Source organism: Pantherophis guttatus, chromosome 6 (assembly GCF_059756535.1).
Source record: "Pantherophis guttatus breed Tessera chromosome 6, ASM5975653v1, whole genome shotgun sequence".
In the NCBI taxonomy this organism is placed as follows: Eukaryota; Metazoa; Chordata; class Lepidosauria; order Squamata; family Colubridae; genus Pantherophis; species Pantherophis guttatus.
In genome coordinates this window covers 27316553-27322940 of record NC_142068.1, presented here as the reverse complement: position 1 = coordinate 27322940, position 6388 = coordinate 27316553, and the positions used below count along the sequence as shown (strand labels likewise).

Sequence of the window (6388 nt, the reverse complement as noted above, 5' to 3'; positions counted from 1 at the left end):
ACACACAAGTAAGTAGGTAGTTAGAGAGAAGGAGGGAGAAAGAAAATGAGAATGAGAGAATGATAGTTTAGAGATGTGTCCCATGTTCTATTCGGGACCTCATAGGGCTTCTTCCTTTCACTTTCCCCACAACAAGTCTGTGAGGTAAGTTAGGCTGAAGAACTGATTGGCTCAAGGTCACCAACTACCATGGTTGAAGGTAACTTGAATCTGAATCTGATTAGCACTGATGATTTTACCTAATCTGGGTAATGAAACGCCTGCAAGAAAACAACCAAGCTCAGAGACCACCAAGGACCCCTCCCCAAATCTGAATCATTCATTACATCAAGCACTGATATGTTTTAATAATAGTATAGAGATTGGTCTGGGGGAAAAAATATGGAAAGGAAGAGTGCTATGTCTCCCAATGCTTCAGTCCATTCTCCTATTAAGACATAGTTGCTTTTAAAATAAAAGATGAGCTATCCTTCATGGAATCCCACAGTTCTCATCCTGTGTGGTCCCACATAATAATTTATCATCAGACACTATCATCATATAGAAACTATGTTGAGTTCTGTGAAAATTCTGTGAAAATTCAGTAGTGCTGAATCCAACTATCTGCTCAGCCCTGATAACCCAGGAGTATATTTCCCATCTTTCTTCCTAGGCACTCAGGCTTCACTGAGACCTGCAGCTGTTGCTCAGGAAAAATTGAGACAGCGGCATATGGACATTGCTCCACTTGTGTGGTTTCTGCTTATTTCGGCATGGATATTACTCCATAGACAGAGGTTTATGTTCAACGGTCTTTCCTGCAGGATGTGTTAAGCCCTGGCAACAGAACAAGAAGGTGCATATTAGAATCCAAAGTTGCTTGTAAAACAGCCCAATCAAAAGGTGCCTTGTCATAAGCCTGATGTAAAACTTAGTGGGTTACATCAAGCTTACATGAGCCATTTTCCCTGCCTCAACAGCAGCTGGAAAAAGGATTTGCCCAGGCAGAAATAAAACTATTCCCACTTCTTTTTTCCATCCATGTAAATTGTCATTTTGACTCTGCAAATTTCTTTTTAAAAACATTTTACTTTAACAATAATTTGTTCAATAATACTGCAAATAATGAAATTCTGTCTACAGACACTTGTTCATATGATTCCCTAAGTGCCCAGTTATTTTCAAGCACATTTTTACCATGATCCAGGCTGGAAATATGCTTCTCTTCTACAGAATGAAATGTTGGATTTGCAGCCAGTAGTACTGTTTCACAGCTAGTATGAAAGGGATTGCTATGAAAGCTAAAATAGATGACATATTAAAATACATTGCATGTTCTGGAAATTATGATGTTTTCTGAAGGGGTGGCTGGGAGAGAAATAAAATCCTTTTCTATGCACACCTGATTACATCCCCAAATTTGTTCATCTCCCTCTCCCCAATATTAACATTCCTATAGGCAGACAAATTAAATGCAATAATTAAAACAGACATTAAGCACATGCATTTGGATTTTTTGATTTTATATTGCTTGATACATTAATTGTAGGCAATTAAAGGGAGGACCAAGTCAGTGCCAAAGTGATATCATAACTCTTTGAGACTGGCTTGGCAACTTATATAATAGTCATTCCATTAATGAAAAATAAAAAAAGCACAATCCAAAGCTACAAGATTGTGTATGGTCCCTTAAGGTTAGTGCCAGTTTGTAATGTTTCATGGACAGTAAGGAAAAGTTATCAATATTATGAATACATATGAAGCAATATGTATGAAGTAGTCACTGATATTAAAATATATTTAATTAATAAGATATTAATGTAATTATTGTTGGTTTTGAATTTTAGTACAGGAGAAGATTTCTGAAAATATTATGAATAGTCAAGAAAATAAACAAATGGATAATTAAACAAAACTGAGAGTTCTTACTCAACACACAAATGATCAAGCTCAAATAATCACTCCAGCTATCTGGAGAAGATCGTATTGCTGAGAATGGTGGAAGATGACCAGCAGAAAGATGGATGGTCCATTATAGTGGTGATGAGAGCCCATTGGAATACCTGAAAGACCAAGTTAGAGACATGGAGAAAATTGGTCTAAGTGGTGGCTAAGACTTGACAATCAACTTGATGGTACATAATTGATAATAAATTTTGAATTGTTTGGCATACTGTTGAAAGGCATACTGTACAGCCTTAATTTGCCCCTATCCATGTGCATTCATAAATTTTATTAATTTAGGAAAAAGACTACCTGAATTTTAGCTAATGCCCTTACTCTAGACTTTTTATCCCCTTAATAATTTTAATTATGTGAGTGTATGTGTATTTGTGTCTGAACAGTGTCTGTGCAGAACTTGTAGAGCAGAGATATCCCATTCTATGATCTCTACCTGTAAAATCATATTAACTCTGGGGAACAAAGGCTAATTCCCACTCTTTCAGTGAGCATTCAAGGGGAAACTTAAATGTTTGATTTAAAGCATTTTAGTTCTAGTATCTTAAGTTCACCCTAAAAAGCTCTTCTCAGGTTTGGCATATGTACATTTTTATATATTTTATGCCTCCTTGATTTATGATTGTTCCTAATTTTGCTACTAACCTTCTAGATTTTGTCCTTCCCATTCTCCCTTTCCCAATAAAATGTATGAATAACTACAGTCAATTCAGAAGACCTTGAAATCTGATAAATCTGTCAAATTTTCAGCAATTTATTAAGATGGAGAGGACTTGCGGCTCTCTTCTGAAACATCTTAGTAGCACTAGCTTCTTCCAAGAATTGAATCTTTCACAACTTTCAGTTTTGTGTCCAATTCTTCAATTAAGATTTAAGATTTATAATGAGTCATGGTTTAACGGAAATATAAAAAGATGCTTTGTTCACAAAACATTGTATCATTGTTTAATACATTGCAAGCCAGTCTACGTTTATTCTAAAAGTTTCTTCCATGATTCTAAAAGGGCAGCATGTGAGAATTTGAAAAATTCTCTTTCTCCTTTCACTTCACAAGAAGTGAATATGTTCTCAGGAGGAACATATTCACTTCTTGCATTTTGCTGCTACAAGTTGTTTTAGTTTCAGTGCAGACGCTTGAGGTCTAGCAGTAAAATGAGCATATATAATATCTCAAAATTAAACTTTTCTGTTATGGAAAAGTAGCAAAGATAGAACTGATCAGCTGTAGTAAACTAGCAATCAAGGCCTAGAATTGACTATATTTCAGAACTTGATACCCAAGTCTAGGTTACAGAAGGCACTTAGCACAGGAACATTTTGTAAACATTTCAAATCTGTATGCTGCTTAACATTTGTGTGGGGCACTGTTCAGTTTTGTCAGTTTGGTGGTAATAGCTAAGACATCAGGCTAGACACTAGGAGACCATAAATTCTAGTCCCATCTTAGCCATGAAGCCATCTAGTGGTCTTGGTTCAGTCGTTTTATCTTAGTCCTAGGAAGGTGACAATGACAATTGTCTGAAAAACTCAGACAACTGAACAAGATGGAATAGGGGGGGAAATCTAGGAGTATTTATTAAAATAAATACTGAATTGAAGGCAAAAGAAAACAAAAAGATTTTTGAAGACTTTAAACCAAATTTCTCAACAGATACAATTCTGAGACCTACCTATCTTCCTCCCTCCCTCCCTCCCTCCCCCCTCCCTCCCTCCCTCCCTCCCTCCCTCCCTCCCTCCCTTCCTTCCTTCCTTCCTTCCTTCCTTCCTTCCTTCCTTCCCTTAAAATGTCTCCAGGGTCTCTGGATGTTGCAGACATATAAGGACTAGGTGAGGGAGAAGAAACAGGGCTGGACTTATTTGTTGTTGTTATTTCCACAACATGCCCCTCCTGACAGACCTGGTGGGATGGGTGGGTGTAACTGGGAAGAGGTGGCTCTTTCATCTTTCACTGAAAGACAGGCCTCATTTTGATGACTCGTGCAATGCTAATCTGAATATGGATTTTTGTAATCAAGGAGCAGACTGTCGCAGCTTCTTCCAGTTGCGTGTATCAAAGGCTACAAGATGCCATTTTTTTTTATTTGATTTATATGCCGCCCTTCTCCGGAGACTCAGGGCGGCTTACAGTGCGTTAAGCAATAGCCTTCATCCTTTTGTATATTTATACAAAGTCAGCTTATTGCCCCCACAAACTGGGTCCTCATTTAACCTACCTTAGAAAGGATGGAAGGCTGAGTCAACCTTGAGCCTTGGAGAGATTCGAACCAGCAGTAAATTGCAGGCAGCTGTGTTAATAACAGGGTGCTTTAAACCACTGTAGTACCAAGGCTCTTAGCCTTCATCAAGCCATGATGAAGCCGTATCCCTTTTGTATGTGTTTGAGTTGGCCTAATTGTCATAGGATTCTGAAACCAATTCAAATGGATGGTTATTGCCTATAAAGCCCCACACAATGTGATTCTTAGCTTCCTTGGGGAATACCTTGTTCCTTGGGGAATAAATGGCTATGGCCAGGAAGTAATTTTCATAACAGCCCCAACATTGTGGAATATGTTTCTCCTTGTGATTGCGTTTCTCCTTCAGATTTGGGTTTTCCCAGATGTGCCAGTTTGCCTATTCTAGTAAAGAGAACTTTGGAAAAATGTTTGCTTCCGCGTCTTTAACTTGGAGTTGGGATTTTTCTGGAATGCTGACATTAACCCGAATCTCTAGGCTGACAAACGTCGGTCCCTGCTTTGGTTGTAAGTGTAAAAAATTATCATAAATCACTTTTTCAGTGCTGTTGTAACTTTGAACAGTCACTAAACAGATTTGTATGTTTAAAACTACCTGTACGCCAGTCGTGGGTTGCTCCCTGTTCGCACCGGTTCACAAGAACCGGTAGTAAAAATTTGTAGTAGTTCCGAGAACCGGTAATAACATTGGCTGGTCATACCCCCAAACTGGTCCCTGGCCCGGTTGCCGCTTGCTTACCCCACCTACCTCATCAGAGGCTTTTTTTTTTACTTTTAAAAGCACTTTTTCTACAACGTGTTCAGCCGAAAAAATGCTTTTAATAGTAAAAAAAAAAAATCCTCTGATGATCCCGTGGCTCAGCTGGGATCGTCAGAGGCTTTTCAAAGCATTTTTTCTACAACCTCTTCAGCCGAAGAAGTGGTAAAAAATATGCTTTGAAAAGCCTCTGACGATCCCAGCTGAGTTGCCTGATCGGCAGAGGCTTTTCAAAGCATTTTTTTCTGCAACCTCTTAAGGTAAAGTAAAAAGTAAAAAAAAAAAAAAGTTAGCCATGCCCACCCAGTCACATTACCCCCACCAAGCCATGCCCACAAAATAAGCCACACCCACAGAACCAGTAGTAAAAAATTTTAGAACCCACCCCTGCTGTGTCTACTCCATTCACCATCCATGTCCACAAATATATGCAGGGAGGACAAAGAGGTCCCCATAACATGCATTGTTATGTCATCACTCAAATCATATTACTTATATACTTCAGATCTTTTGCATTATGACATCCTTGGGTCATGTGGTGATTATGTCACAAATGCACCTAAGATTATCATGGTTTTTGCTGGATGTCTATGTTTTTAATTTTCTGGGTTGGGAAGTAGCTGTTATGCTTATGGCAGCATGAAATTTTGTGGTGGATTTCTGCTGGTATTAAAATTATGCAAATGTAATTTTATGAATATAAGTTCCTTTGATGAAATGTCTATTCAACTCTGGCCAGCAGGAAACCAAATACAAATGGGAATGAAGGACATGGTGTACCATCCCACTTGCTTCATTCATGCTTCGGTTCTATGCATGGAGAGACCTATTATGAGGCCTCCCTGAGCTATGTAATTAATGAACTGAAATGTGACGGGGAAACAGAAATTTGGCTACAGTAAAGATACATTTGTGAATGTCACTTTTATAACTGCTGCAGTGTCTGCTTCCTTTCTCAAAGATGGCTCCCTCCAGACTTTCTGATTAGGACATTCTGCCTGTAAAGATATGGGACAGGTCTTAATTGCAAAAGCAGCAAGGGACTTTTGATAGATTCTCCCACCTACCTACTCCATTACCACCCACAGGTATCAGCTGTATGAGCCATAACAAGAGGCTTTTACATGAACAGTAGACTGAAAGAAAAGATTTCTGGTGCATTGTGATTGAGTTGCCAAGAACCTGGGTGACTTTAGAGATAATTATAAATAAATGCACTGTTATCCTGCAATAACTCTTTAAAATAATTTTATTAATGTTTTTAACAAATACAGTAAATACTGTAAAAACTAATGTAAGCTCAACTAGAAGAAATGGATAAAAGAAACAAAGATAGAAGAGGGGGGAAAAGACAACAGAGACTATAATAAAGTGGTTTCCAACATTCATCACACCGAACATAATTTTTCATACTCTTTTAAATTTACAACCAAACCCCCCCCTTCTGCCCATATGCTAA

General features: G+C 38.2%; 1 long non-coding RNA gene across 1 annotated transcript; it reads right to left on the bottom strand.

Annotated features, from left to right (window-relative positions):
* Window positions 1–327: 327 nt before the first annotated feature.
* LOC117678813 (uncharacterized) lies at window positions 328–5361 on the bottom strand. Its single transcript, XR_004595136.3, has 2 exons — window positions 5315–5361; window positions 328–816 (listed from the first exon to the last, which is right to left on the bottom strand). It is a non-coding gene; the product is annotated as an uncharacterized LOC117678813 (long non-coding RNA).
* Between the last annotated feature and the right edge of the window lie 1027 nt (window positions 5362–6388).